We start from the raw sequence: 16,059 nt of genomic DNA on the forward strand, positions 1-16,059 counted from the left end.
GTGGAGATGCTGTTGTAGCATCATTCTGTTGCTCAGTTCGTCCCTTGACACGGGCTTCCGTACACATGAGGTAGCACAGAGGCCACATAGTGCAGGAGCGCACTGTACACACAGGCAAAACATAAACAGAAGTGCTAAGATCATCCCAATGAAGATCAGTGTTTTCCATCCCCATGTAGCGATCAGTCCCCAGAACCACCCTAGTAAGGACCAGTCCCCTTTTTCTACGTGAAGGGAACCAGATATCTCGTGTAACTTAGAGATGGCCTGGTACACCGTCGGTGCGTTATCAGGGATGAAAATGCAACAACTGGATTGGATCACTCTACACACACCACCACGATCGGCGAGTATGATATCTAGGGCAACTCGGTTCTGAAGGGTCATAAGTCGATCCGACTGAAGTTCGGTCGTCAAATTGCCAAGGGCTCCGGCCGTTGTAATCACGGCGGATTCAACTATCCTCGATAACTGGCGAATATTCCTGCTGTTCACCATAGGCCCCCAGAATGGCAGAAAACCCTTTGCTAAGTCAGCGAATTCCTGACCCGCGGTGTCATCTTTACTCACGACCCCTCTAGCTGTCCTTGTCCGATGGTAATCTGCTCTGGCCGTGTAGGTGGGAGGCAGCAGAAATGCGATAAAGCATGTACCTGAGAAGTCAGGGGGCAACCAGGTGTAAGCTTGGTCATGGCAGACGAAATACGTGCCTTTGGCTGCTAATAGTATAGGGGAAGTTCGGGAAGCGAACACATAGGTTTCCGTGCATATACTCTTTCCTAATTGTGCTTTGGGATCTCTGCCGATACCTTGTAAACATAAGTGACCTCGGTTGGGTACTATCCAAACTGGGCGGGATTTCTTTGCTGTCTGGCTCTTACTCAGGTAAACCCCATATTTAGTTACGTTCCAACGAGTGTACGGAGTGAGTTCATCTTTGGGAATCGTAAGATAGGTGTCGAACTCTCTACTCATATTTCTTATCCCTGCTATTAGTGCCTTGTTACTGGAATCACTTTCAGTAGAACGGGTCGGGTATGGTTCTAGGGCGAATAGGAACATGGTCTGGAAAGCCCACAGAGAACCATAATAACTGAAAGGCAGGATGAAGTATGGGATACCCTTATCCGTTGTGTGTGGCATGAGTCCACATATCCAACAGTTCGATGTGTTCATGATGGACTGGTGTTGGTGTAGGAGTTGAATGAATGAGTTATTTACAAATTCGAGTCTTCTGGCAGATTCGTGTTCAGGTAGAGGGTGAAAGTAGTGTGGAGAGATAGTAGGAGGAGGCTGTGGCCGGGTGTCATTTGAAAAGGTAACTTGGAATACGAATAGAGTATAACCAGTCAAAAACATCGTTATGCTACACAACATTAAAATACATGTTATCAAAAACTTTCTTTTGGCCAGTACAGTGCATAGTTGTCTTTCAACGTTCGTGAGTGTGGTAGGTCTCTTTACCCTAGGAAACTCCATCCTCTAGTTGCTGCCCGCAGTGGTAGGTTGGTTCTGCCAGGGAGTGCGCTCTGTTCAGTCCGGGGTAACTCCCTTGGACCAACCAGAACCGTTGACCTAAACGTCCCCAGTTGCACTCCCCAGCCTTCAACCGCGACCCTAGCAGCAGAACCGGATGGCGGTTCGAAAATCAAAAATGAGCAAGTTTCCTGAGAGTGAGAGAGCTGAAAAATCAAAAATAGTTCTTGGGGGAAGGGAAAATCACATTCGTTTTTTTTTTTATTAGTCTCTTTGTCTTGACCTTAGATTATATTGTTGTTTCCCAGGTACGGTGTGGTCTTCAAACAATGTCTCAGGGTCGGTAGTGTCCAACTGCATAGACTGTGGCACAAATCCTTGTAAAATATGATCACTCTCCTTTTCGGTACCACTTTCTTTTAAACGTGCATCGCTGAAAGGGATGAAACGAGGTATGGATTCTGTCTCGGAGTCGGCAATTCCTTTGTTGACCCACCGGTCGTATGGAAGGGGCAGAGGGACCCGTTTACAATGGGTCCCGTGCACCCAGTTCTTTTTGCCTTCCACCCGAACCGCTGATCTCGTGGAAAGAAGTACCAGGTAAGGTCCGGTCCACCTCGGTTGTCCGTTGTTTGTGCGCTGGAAATTCCGCACCAAGACCCACGTGCCGGGTGTCATGGAGTGACCTGGATCGTCTGAGGCTGGTGGAGAGGAACTGTGAACCTGTTGGTGTAAAACACGCAATTTAGTTGTCAATTCGCACAAATAGTCAAGCAGTACGGGGTGCTCTATTTCGCTAAGTTTGTTTGGCCTTGGCACGCCCCAGACGTTGGCTGGGCGGCCAAACACTATCTCATGGGGGCTAAGTCCTAATCTGGAATGGACTGTCATTCTGGTTGACAGGAGTGCTAGGGGCATGGCGTCAGGCCATTTAAGACCTGTACAGGCTTGGATCTTGGCTAATTTGAGCTTTAAAGTGCCATTGTAGCACTCTACCAATCCAGCTGATTGGGGGTGATTCGCAGAGTGGAATTTTTGTTGTATGCCTAAACATTCACACACTCTCTTCATCACGCGTCCTACGAATTCACTTCCATTATCACTCCAGACGATTCTAGGCATGCCAAATCTCGGGAAGAACTCTTTGACAAGGGCTTTGGCAGTTGACAAGGCAGTATTGTCTTTAAGGGGGTACGCTTCCACCCACCTGGAGAAAGCGCAAACAACAACGAGCACATACTTCAGATTGTTGCATCTCTCCATGTGAATGAAATCGAGCTGCAAAACCTCGAACGGATACGTTGGAGGCGCAAAATGACCAGCTGGAGTTGGGGTTCCCCTACCGGGATTGTACTTCAAACACACCATACAGTTTCTGACCACATTCTCTGCATATTTCGGGATATTGCTGTTTTGCCATACTGGGGCCAATACTTTACAGATTCCTTTCGAACTGATGTGCGCAAATCCATGAGCCATTGTTACTACTGCAAGTACATATGCGTTAGGTAGTAGCCATCGCTGGTGTTCTGACAATTCGACCCAACAACCATTCGCATCTAACCTACCCTTACTTTCTCTCCATTCATTCACCTCTTTCTCAGTTGCCTCGGCTTGTATAGATTTCACGCTTTCGATGGTGTCCTCACACATTCCTACATCAGTAATCCAACTAGCGGGACCTACAACATACATTCGACTCATTGTGTTCCTTGCAGTCTCTTTTGCAACCTCGTCTGCAAATGCATTCCCGCGGCCAGCATCATCCTGAATCTTTTTGTGTGCACTGCATTTTACAATGGCAACTTGTAGTGGCAAGGTCAGTGACTGGAGGAGCTCATTAACTAGCTGACCATGTTGTATCTTTGCACCATGTGACGTAAGAAACCCACGTTCACGCCACAGTCTCCCAAAACTGTGAGCCACACCAAAGGCGTATTGGCTGTCAGTGTACACATTCACTCGCTTTCCTTTCGCTAACACACATGCTCTGGTAAGCGCAATTAGCTCTGCAGCTTGTGCAGAATTATGGGAAATGCGCGCGGTCTCTATAATGGTGTGCAATGTCGTTACGGCATATGCTGCAGTCGTATCACCATTCGGCAGCTTGAAACATGAACCATCAACCCATAAAGTATCGTTGCATTCAGGAAGGGGAGTGTCCTGTAAGTCTACTCTCCCTTTTGTCTCTTCTTCTGTTCTAAAACAGCAGTCATGGTTATCAATCTTGTCTGTTTCTGTCGGAGTGGGTAATACCGTTGCGGGATTCAGTGTATCGCACCTCTTTATGTGGATGTGACTTGCTAGCAGCGTAAGTTCGTAACTGGATAGTCGAGCGCTGGTAAGGTGTTGTGTCTTCGTCCTGTTTAGTAAAATGTCTACTGCATGCGGAACCATAACGATCAGAGTATTATTCATGACTAATCCAGCGGATTGTCGGATGCAGACACCTGCTGCGGCGGTAGCCCTCAGACAACTTTGTAGGGCTTTAGCCACAGGGTCTAGAGTTGCCGAAAAATACGCGCATGGGCGCTGTCTGTCCCCAAAATGTTGTGTTAAAACTGATAAGGCACAACCTTCCTTCTCACGGACATATAATGTAAAAGGCTTGCTGTAGTTGGGGTTTCCCAACACAGGAGCCGAACACAATGCATCACGCAACTCGTGGAAACTCGTCTGGCAATCTTCAGACCAAGGCATAGGATTTGGCGTGTCTTTACAGAGTAGTGCCAGCAAGGGTTTAGCTAGTAGTGAGAAATTCGGTATCCATTGTCTACAGTACGATGTAATGCCCAAGAAGGCTCGAACCTCTCTCTGTGTTCTTGGGGCACTCAGTTCTGCAATTGCCTGTATTCTTTCTGGTGTCAGTCTCCTTCCCTCCTTCGACAAGATGTGACCTAAGTAGGTTACTTCTTGTCGGCAAAATTGTAGTTTGGAAAGAGAGACTTTGTGCTTCATGTCACATAAGTTACGTAATAATGATAACGTAGCTTTCTTGCAAATCTCTTCAGTGTCTGCAGCGATCAGCAGATCGTCTACGTACTGAATCAGAGTTGAACCATTCGGTAGAACAATCGTGTCTAGTTGTGTTTTCAGGGCCTGTCTGAATATTGATGGGCTTTCGCAGTAGCCTTGAGGAGCGCACTTGAAGCGGAAACTTCGTCCTCCTAAATTAAATCCGAAAATATCTCTACTCTCCTCAGCAATCGGGATGCTGAAGAAAGCGTTCTTCAGGTCAATCACCGAGAACCAATTTGCTGAAGCTGCAACCATCGTCAATAAGCAGTAATGTCGGGGACAACTGGAAACTGTGGGATAACTATCTTGTTTACTTCTCTTAGGTCGATCACGAACCTATACACAGGGGGCTGTGAAGGATCCGTACGTTTTAAAACCGGTAAGACTGGACTGTTACAAACATTTCCTGTCGTTTCTTCAATGACGTCCTTATCAATCAGGTCATAAACAATCGTCAATAACGCCTATTCACATTCGCTAGATATTTTGTATTGGGGAATGCGTGGCAACCTAACGTTGGCTTTCAATGTTATGACATACGGTGCTATCTCCAAACGACCTACATCATTAGAACCGTTTGCCCAGAGTACATCAGGAAGACACGACAATTCAGTTGCAATATTTTCTTGTGACACATACATTGGAGAAATGATTTTCTTACCTAAAGTAAGTTGTACTCCCAATGGTGAACAGTACAAAGTCGCATATAACCTTTTTAGCAAATCCAAGCCTAACAAATTTTCACCGCAACCTGTTGTCAAAATGAGGGGTGCTTCTAATTCGCATGGGCCAATAGAAACAGATACAGGACTGGAGATCGGGTTTCTAACAGGGGCGCCAGAGAAACCTACTGAAACATTCATTTCGCCAGACAAAGGTGCGCCAGGAAGTTTCGAGTGCATGATAGCACTTTTTGTAGCACCAGTATCCAGCAGAAATGGCTCTGACACTCCTGACGTAATTACCTTGACATAAGGTCCATTCTGATCTACTGGAACTGAAACAACTCCCTCTCTTTGTCCATGGCTGTCCTAGCAATCGTTACCCTCATTTTCGTGTTCGGGGTAATAGTCGTCAGCATAGTACTGAGCTGACCTGGACGACGCATTATTCTGTTGGTCAAAGCTGTTCATCGAATTCTGAGGCGGAAAAGAAGTGGTATTCTGGGTGAAATTTCCACGGCCCCTACCTCTAGGGGCATGTTGAACACCTCTTCCCCTTACACCTGAAGCACCGCTCAAACGTCGCGCAAGAGCCGGACAATTACCTTTAAAGTGACCCTCTTCCTTGCAATACGCACATTGATTCGGGCCATAAGCAATACGCTGATGGGAAAACTCGTTTCCTTGCGCGTTTCTCGAATACTGCTGTTGTTGTTGATAATTGGGCTGACTAGCCGTACGAGGCGGATAAGCTTGCTGGAGAAGAACTTTAGTTTTTAAATCTTTTGTCTTTTTGTCGACTTTATCTAGCTCGTGTTTGCGCCTATTTTCATAGTACTGGGCTGTAGCTAAAATTTGAGCTGACGTAGAGACAGCCCAAGCACTCTCTGAATCTTTCAGTTTATTACACAGTTCAGGTATTAAATTATGTACGAATTTGTCTACAAACAATCTTTGACCACCCTCGGTAGCCATATCCTGACCACTATGATCGGTGAAAGTCTCCTCAAATCTTGTGAAAAAGTCAGACACATTCTCATCTTTCTTCTGCTTGCACGCAGATAGCTTGTCCCAGTTTACGCGTACTTCAGGCATTATCGTTTTCATGTACGCGATAATTCTACCGGGAAGTTCAGCTATTAACGGCTCAGGTTTAGAACCACCAATTTGTCTAGCATCTATAACGGCAATATTCGCCCATGAGTCACCTAGTTCTTGGTCATGGTTCGTATGACGTATTTTGCTCCATAGAGGGTGTGGAACAACGTTCCCAAACAGCATGTCTATATCCGCTAAATTCATTATACATGAGCTTGCAGTTTGCGATAACTCCTTATAATACCCAGTCGGGTTTTTACGAGGATCAGGCAATGTCTGCTTGAGTGCTAAGACATCGGATCTTTTCCAGGGGACATGTACCCATACACGCTGGAAATGAGGCAAAATTGGCTGATTAGCATTCGCATCACCTTCCCTCCAAACCGGAGGAACCTCTCTCATGGGGTACTGTCTCGCTCTTTTCCCGCCTGATGCATCGTCTTCGTGACATGATCTAGAGACGTTTCCCTTACTCCTATAAGAGAGCAATAACTCTATCGCTTTCTCAACATCTGCACCTATAATCATACCTTCATAGAACTTAAAGCGTGTACGCCATAGTTCGTTCATTGTGTATGTGGGATCATTTGTCTTCACATCTTCGCCCAGATATACACACATTTCTTCGAATACGTATCTCTGAGTGGGTGCATTCCATTGACAGAAAACTTCCATAACAGACTGAACATCATATCTAACAGTATCCGTAATCCATTTACGGGCTAGTTCATTCAGCAGTTTTCTTTCCTCGTAATCAGGCAGTTGACTACGTAACTGTCTATGTTCTGTTTTAGGGGTCGTTTTAGGCGACCCGAAGAAAGGTGAAAGCAGACCAGTGACGGTACCTGTCACTCGTTGTCTAATAGAAGGAGAAGCTTGCGGAGGGGCAAGTGCATCGGAAAAAACAGGCTGAGGCAAAGAAGAAGTAGAGGCAATAGTAGAGGAAGTTGAAGTAGTAGCAGACGTAGTATCATAGACAATAGCTGGAGCTGTGGGCAAAGTCGTAGAAGTAGATGGAGTATGTAGCAAAGATGGCGGCCTTTGAGAAGGCTGCGCCGGAGAAGTAGGAACCAGCTGAAGAGTAGCTGGCGTGTGTGCAAGAGCTGTGTTTCGTGCGCCGGGGCGTGGTATAGAAAAACGCTTTGGCGTTGTAGTAGCGTCTAACGCATACGGTGGAGGTGAGCTTAATAAGTGGGACATTAACGGATCTTTCTCGGATCTCTCCTCTTGACCTTGTCCCTTATTTGGTAACATCGGGTAGCATTTATCTACTGCTAGTTTCTTGCTCCTAAGTATTTGTTCGTTTTCCTGCTCTTCCTCGTTATCCCTGTATGCAACGGCAGCTTGCACCATTGACATACCTCTTTTATTCTTTTTTGCTAATTTTATTTCCTTCTGTTTGGCTTCTTTGCGCCATAAGCGGAAAGAGTCAAACATCGCCGGCCGGGCTTTTCTCTTGAATAATTTGACCTCTAAGTTATCTAATATTTCTGAGTCGAAACTACCATATTGGGGCCATTTTAAAACACCATCCTTGCGGGTGTATTTTATCCACACTTCATTATATGTGATAGGACCTACGCCGTGCTTTACATAGAGCTCATATGTTGGAGTTCCAATCGGAGGAACCGGACAGGAATCCTCTAATCGGGAGTCCTTACTATAACCAAGACAAAACAAGTTTCCAAGTCTGCTAAAACCAGGCATCTTTGCTCACTAGTCTAGCTTCAAACTTCAAAGGATTATCTGTTACGATATTTCTCGTGAATACACAAGTCCTTCGGCTTTGGGGCTTGCAAGTACCAAATCAAAGCGTATCTCAAGGATACCAAAAAACTAAGGACAAACTAAGGACTGGGAGACGCTCCACTTATACTTAACTGAAGTATTTGAAGATCGGTGACGTCGCTAGAAGACTCGTCTATCGTTTCGCTCTACCAAGGATCACTGGGTCCAAAACAAGGCGATAGTCAGGGCAGCAGTCCTTCGTAGCCGTCGGGACGCGGGGAACCTCGCAGCAAAGACCTTCGGAACCACGTTGACATACAGGGGTCGCTGAAGTGGTTGGCCGTCCTCCGGAATTTTCACACGAAGCTCCTCACGAACATCTGGCTTGGACCGTCGCCGCTTGATACCGCCCCGAGTTGGGCGCCAACTGAGGTGCCGGGTTTTTAAGAACCCGGTGGTATCAGGGGATAACACCCGAAGACCTCTGAGTTCCCCCTTGTTTCGGACCACAGAAACACGGAGTCTTCTAGTCGCAGTCAGAGATCAAGTTTTATTGATAGCTACCAAGTAACAGGTGTCCTAGAAGCACGACAAGCACGGGTCATGTGTTCTCAGGAGACTGTTCGTTTTTACAGAACCAGCCTTCTCCTTATATACAAAAATAATAGCTGCAAGCAAGAATTCTTGAGTTTATGATATGGCTATACACATATTTCTACAATAATACAAAAGAGCGAAGTCATGTAGGCAAGCCCGTATTTTAGATGTCCAATTCGTGATAGATTACCTAGCCAGGCCCGGAATTCCTATCAGATATCGGTGAAGCCCCAATAAAAGAAGGCACCTCCTAGTCATAAAACTGGCCATAAACAGGGAGCGTGGACAGGTGTGTATGTGCGTAGAAAACAGGATCTGTATGTGGTGAATGGTTTGTGGTATGTTGTGCATTGATGCTATCGTGTTTGGCCACTGGGTGAGGAGCTGCCTAAACAGGTTTGGCTGGAGGCAAGGGAGTCAGTTGGGACAGGTCAGGGGGAAGTCAGGGAAGGTGGACGTGTCCTTTTAGATCAAGCTCGACCTTTAATTGACTTATCATGAGGGCAAGACGCAAGATGGATACCGTTTACAAAATGGAGTCTGGGGGGTCGGGACGGAAACTACGATTCAGGGGTGTTAGCATGCCTCGATCATGACGCAAATGCATAGGAATGATGTCCTAATCATTATCGGTTCGTCGACACCAAATTCGTCATGGTACGTTGATGTTTCGGGACACGGGTATTGGACCTCGATACCGGGACAATGGTAGGGTCCAGAATTTCAGAACCACAAGGTGCAAACTTGTGTTTTATGCCTTCAATTCCCCAGTCTGTATCCTTAGACTTCCACCAAACACCCTGACACTGCTGTTTTAGTATTGTAGTGAGCCACTCAACAGTATGTTCTTTTTGATTGTACGGGGGTAAAACTGAAGCTGTAATAAATTTAGTGAGGGACTTTCTTTGCAGAAGTGTAATGATGCAGTCAGTATCTAGATACTCATGGATTAAAAGAGGCCTTAGTGCATAGGTTGTTTCACAGCTCTATGGACTGTGGATGCACTGTTCTATGTACCAGCAAACCTATGTTTTATACATTCAATTCCACAATCTGTATCCTAATACTTCCAACAAACATTCTCACACTACTGTTTCAATATTGTAGTGAGCCATTCAGCAGTATGTGTTTATCTGTATACTGTGGTACAACTGAGGCTGTTATAAATTCAATCAGGTTCTTTCCTTGCAGTTTTGTAATCATCCACTCACTAAGTACTCATGCTTTAAAATAGGCTTTAGGGCATAGACTGCTTCAAAACCCTTATAGACGATGTATGTAGTCTTCTATGTACTTGCAAATTTGTGTTTTATACGTTCAATGTACTAGTTTGTATCGTTACACTTCCAGCAAACACTCTGTCACTGTTGTTTTAGTTTTGTAGTGACTCATTCATCGGTATGTAGTAATCCTATCACTACATTAAAACACTAATGGACACATATACAATAACTGGCAGATCCCCAGGAATATGTCAGTTATTTTGCTCCGTGACACCACGACCATGGATGCGCCGTATTTGCAATGCGGTGTACCATGGGACAAAATGGCACATATATGTGATGTATCTGTGCTGTAAAGGTGGTGCATTGTTTGAGTTATGTTGGAAGTGCAACGTATCTCCAGCAATGGTCTGGGGGGCCCTATGCTCAGACTGCTTTGTCAATCTTTACACCTGCTTCAAGGTAGTGCATTAGCGCAAAAGTGACAAAGTGAAATTTTGTAGATTGTAGTCAGCCACTTTTAGGAGGTGTTTTTGTGCAGGAACGTCCCCCCCCCCCCATGTAGGAATGTGTCCTTCTGATACAGGGCTTTACAATGTGACGTACTTCCCAGATACGTCACATTGTAAATACCACATATCGTGGTGCATCTTTTGCACCAGTGCTTCATCAGAAAAGTGATGCAAGGGTGGTGTGAAAGAGGCACAAGGGTGTTGTAAATCTGCCCCTAACAAACACTTACAAATTCACCGAGGCAGTTTCACTAGCAGTGCATTCTTTTTGAATTTACTTTTGTTATTATTTTACATTAAAAATATGAAATGTAACTTTAAAAATAAAATAAATATAAGTATTTCTAATAAAAATTTAGGAAATTGCTATAAAAAGAAAGAAATATAACAATGAGTATATTTCAAAATTATCATTTACAAAACCTTTGAAATTCATTGAAAAAAACATAGGCTTCACACACGTTATAGTTAGGAATTAGCATTTAAAAAACCTTACAAATTCACTGAAAAACAATAGGTTTCACACACGTTATAGTTAGGAATTAGCATTTAAAAAACCTTAGAAATTCACTGAAAAAACCATAGGTTTCACCCATGTTATAGTTAGCTGGACATTTCTCTCATACAAAACCATTGAAATTCCCTCATTATAGTTAGTTCAGCTAACTATAACTCGCGCACCCGCATTGCACTGCTGATGACGTCACATACTACATCACTCATGACATGGTCAGTGACATCACTCATGACATCACTGATGACATGTCAAATGTCCCACCCTACCGTAGCAAACACTGCTTTGGATTTTGGAAGAGAGAGCAGGGAAACCTGCTCTCTCTTCCAAAATCCAAAGCAGAATTTCTTTTCCACACGGGGAGCAGCATGTTAGCAGCTCCCCATGTGGAAAAATCAATGCCGGCTCTCACAGGATGCGGGGAGCCGGAGAGAACGTGGGGGCTTTGAGGCTCCCCACATGGTCCCCATTGTTGTGTATAGGCCTCGGGGAATGGGGTCCCTGGGACAAATTGAAATTAGTGGTAGGAGCCAATTTTTTTATAGAAAAATTTGGAGCGCGACGCTCAGCGCACCCCACTGGTGTGAACGCACTGGGTGCGCGACTCCCAGAGCGGCCCCCTGGTGTGAATTTGCTGGGTTCGCGACTCCAAAATGCACTGGGTGCACGACTCCCAGCGCGGCCCTCTGGTGTGAACGCATACCATAATGCGCATGTGTCGGGAATGCAGGAGTCGCAGATCCGTCGCATACCTATCGCACATCACGTAATATTAAATGTATATGATTTAACTGAAAAAACAGGAAGCCGTCGCTCAACGTAGACGGATCCTTCACGACTTTTCTAAAATGGCGGCTGGAGTCCGTGCACCCATCGTGATGGGTACGCTTTGGGTGCGCGACTCTAAAAAAAAAACTTGAAGAAAAAAATAATGAAGAAAATAATTCAAATATATTAAATTAAAAAAAGAAAACAAAAAAAGAAACAATATTTAAGTTTGAAAATTTTTAAAAACATTTTTTATTGCAATTTTCATAAACAAATATATAATGTTATTTAATAAATAAAATATTTAAAAAGAAACAGCTAAAAGTGTAGAAAATCAGTACCAAAAAATTCATATAACTATTATTACACTTAAAAATTATTATTTAAAAATCTTTTGAAATTCACTAAAAAAACATAGCTTTCGCACACTTTATAGTTAGAAATTAGCATTTAAATTTTTGAGGAAATTCACTGAAAAAACCATAGGTTTCAGGAGCGTTATAGTTAGTAGGACATTTCTTTTGTACAAAACCATAGAAATTCCCCTGTTAAGTTAGTTCAGCTAACTATAACTCGTGCGCCCGCAATGCACTGCTGATGACAATTTATACGCGGCCATCCAGCCGCGGAGTATGCACCACCCCGTCATCCTTGGGGGCCACGGAAGTGAAACAGCAGCCGTACACGGGATCGAGGACCGGCCCACTTGCGTGGTCCATACAGGACTTGATTATGTGCTTTCCGCACCACACTTCCCATAATACACAGTCTCATTTGAGCCTCCCATTGGTGGGTGAGTCATATGGAAAATGGAGAAGTGGGTTAGCGGTTGCGCACACCGCTTCAGTTAAAGCCCCTGAAGAGAAGCATATGGAGCTTCAAAACGCGTCGGGCAGATCCATTACGGAGCGGCATCTACAAGCGGATCCTCATCCTCACCTACACATAAATCAAGCTGCTGCTCATGTGCTACTCAAAGGTGGACAACCTTGGAGCGACAATTTATACGCGGCCGTCTAGCCGCGGAGTATGCACCACCCCGTCATCCTTGGGGGTCAGGGAAGTGAAACAGCAGCCGTACACGGGATCGAGGACGGGCCCACTGCCGGGGTCCGACAGGACTTGATTATGTGCTTTCCGCACCACACTTCCCATAATACACAGTCTCATTTGAGCCTCCCATTGGTGGGTGTGTCATATGGAAAATGGAGAAGTGGGTTAGCGGTTGCGCACACCGCTTCCGTTAAAGCCCCTGAAGAGAAGCATATGGAGCTTCGAAACGCGTCGGGCAGATCCATTACGGAGCGGCATCTACAAGCGGATCCCCGTCCTCACCTACACATAAATCAAGCTGCTGCTCGTGTGCTACTCAAAGGTGGACAACCTTGGAGCAACAAGATATATATATATTACAGTTAAGGAAACACGCTGAGTTACTTAAAGTTAGGGATCCTGTGACCAGACTGGAGAATAATCTTCCAGGCACTGCTCACGGGTTACAATAAAGGTCATCATCTGCTAGTAAAATGTATTCTGGGCTTAATTCGATATCTGATTCAGTTCTTGTAAGCCAATAACTTTGCTTGGCAGCTGTCAGACATTTCACATTTCGATGATCATACAGCAGCGGGGGAGTATTCTGGGCCAGGCAGAAGGTACAATGCTCAGCAGGCATAGGTCCATGAACCTGCCTGTCAGACCAGGCTGATCTGGGGCACAGAAGCACGGCTTGGCAATAGGTGTGAGCTGCAGTGGAAGGGCTCACCCGGATCTGAGTTCCCGAAGAAGTATGTCAATGCAGAGAGGAGTGATGGGCACACACAAGCAGTGGTCTCAGATCAAGGGGAGCGGCAATGCAAGACGCAGCCCGCTGGCTCACTTGATCCTTGACTTGTCTATGTACCGTGAACACAATCGTAATTGATATTGCAGTGTAACGGTTGTTGTTTGAATATTGCTTGTCCAAACTGTTTATATTTCTAACAAGCACTGCCTGAATGTTCTGTTTGTTTTTGTATTTGTTTTGTAATGTGTAGGACGCAGGATTGTGTCTCACTTTATGTGTCCACGTTGAATTTGATCATTCATTAAAACTTTGCTATCCATCTGGATAGCATTAATATGGTGCTGATTCTAGTCTATATTTACTGTTGTTGTCTATCAGTTTCTTTTGGCCAAGAACCACTGTTCCTATAAATAACTGCTACCCAAGGTCCTTGCTTACCTTGATGGGTTCCCTTGTTTTGTTTAAACATCACTTGATCCTAGGGCACAGAAAAGGAGGTGCAGTAACACATGGTGTAGCACACTCATTATACAGACAGTACTAATGCAGGGTGCAGCAAACATGCTCGCATGAACATTTGGCATTGTAGAAGAAGATCGCCTGGGTAAATTTGGGGACTAAAGGCTGATGCTCACCTGACAGTAAGACACAATTTGTAAAATCAAAGAGTGATAGGGTGGTGCAGTATTTACCCTAAGCTCCTAAAGTGAGACTCCCACACTGGGAGCCCCGTATTAGACTAGCAAACCTTGGGCACACACTTTGAATACAGAGGATAAAAACCATACAGTAGTAACTAATCAAAATATACAGTATCATGGACAAAATATGATTGTTTCATATAAGTAATGTAGTCATCCCAATATTTGATATCAACAGAGATCGTTTATTCGTAGATCTTGTTAGCTGTATACGTAGCCATAGCCAACACGTGTTTCGACGGTTTAGCGACTTCGTCAGTGCTTTTAATATTGGCGCACAGTCTGTTAATTGCCACAATAAATAGTAGGTCAGTGAGCCATATGTATGTTAATTCTGCCGTTTAGGTAGATGTCAATAGGTAGTTATCAAGAGGTGATCGTAAAAATAATCTCTTTAGGTCCTCGTAGTGGAGTAAACGAGGGGTGATTTAGAGTGATTGTCACATAGAACGCCGAACACCGATGGTGTATGCCACGCAGATCAGCTTAGAGGGACTGCACATGAAACCTCGGGCCATTCTGTCCCCTACACACTGGGACTATGAGTACATATTGAACTGCGACAATTACACTACCAAAGGCATAGCACATTAATACGATATCCTGGGAATATTTGATTGAATTTAATCACTGGTCCTATACAAACAGAAGAAACAGCATACTACTCTAAACTCCCCTCATTTACTCCACTACGAGGACCTAAAGAGATTATATTTACAAGTTGCAAGATGGCCTCACCATCATGGGAGGAGCAGCAGGAGGGGGAGTGGCTAGGCGCGCGATGGCAGCAGTCGCACTAGGGTAGAGCTCCGTGACGAGCTCCCCTTCCCTGGGCTGATTCTCCGCCACTTCTACAAAGCAGCCGCCCGAAATTGCGGGTGGAGCATAGAGAAGCTAAAACCGACCCACCAGCCAAATTTCATTCGAAGGGACCGACTCGGTCAGCACCGGCCTTTCCTGGGAACCTTCTGCGGGGTTCCACACAACTTGGCCGGCGGAGGCAGCAACGCGAGGCCGTGGACTGAACTGCTGCACAGGCCCACACACGCGGCCTACCGGCTGATGGATTCGGCCTCTGCGCCGGCCAAGAACGGAACTGGGAGACCCTCTGGCTGCCCTGAGGTGGCACCAGCCGTGTCTCCGGGGGGTCGCGGAAGGGCTGACGCCTGAATCGTGGCCCAAGGACCGGCTCGGCCGCAGGCGACTGCTGTGAAGGTGGGGGCCCAGCCGGGGGTGCTACCACCCAGCCGCTACCTGCCGTGCCTGGTGGCGACACGGCACCCCTGGACAGCTGCCGGAGGCGAGTCGGTGGGACTGCGGCACCGGAGGTGGGGGGCCCCCGCCAGGACTCGCCGAGCGGCCGCAAACCCGCGCCGAGGACTTCCAATTCCCACGATAGAAGCTGCTGCAACGGGGTACCCCGCGGAGACCTTGAATCGGGTGCCAATGCCCGAACTGAGGGGGCGCTAGGGGCACACGAGAGTGCCATCACAGGAGTGGGGCATGAACTTTGCCGATGGAGACACTGCCCGAGGCCGGTCGGCGCGAGCCCCCTCCTCCAGGCCTTCCATGATCGGCTTCCGGGAGGAATCACTTGGACGGGCCTCCGCAGGGGGACTGCAGTTGCTGTGACCACGTGGGGTGCTGGGAGGAGGCCTCGGACCTGGTGGGGAATAAAGCGCCTGGGGAGCACAAAACACCGCTGGGACACCGTCCCTGAACCCGGTAAGAGCCTGGCCCCCATCGAGGCACTTTGCGGAGAGGAGACACTGGAGGCCCGGATCCCCCCACCAAACATAATTGCCCCGACGCCATAAGAAATGCTGCCTGCCCGATGCGCACGCTGAGGCGGAGCTGCTGAAAGCCACCTGCTGCTTAATGCCACCACACCTGCCTGCTTAGCGGAGCGCCACGATAGACACGAGTGACGCCGACTGGCTAACCGCGTTGGGGCTAACATACGCACTATCGTCCTG

This window comes from Lissotriton helveticus, chromosome 2_2, assembly GCF_964261635.1.
Source record: "Lissotriton helveticus chromosome 2_2, aLisHel1.1, whole genome shotgun sequence".
Taxonomy (NCBI): Eukaryota; Metazoa; Chordata; class Amphibia; order Caudata; family Salamandridae; genus Lissotriton; species Lissotriton helveticus.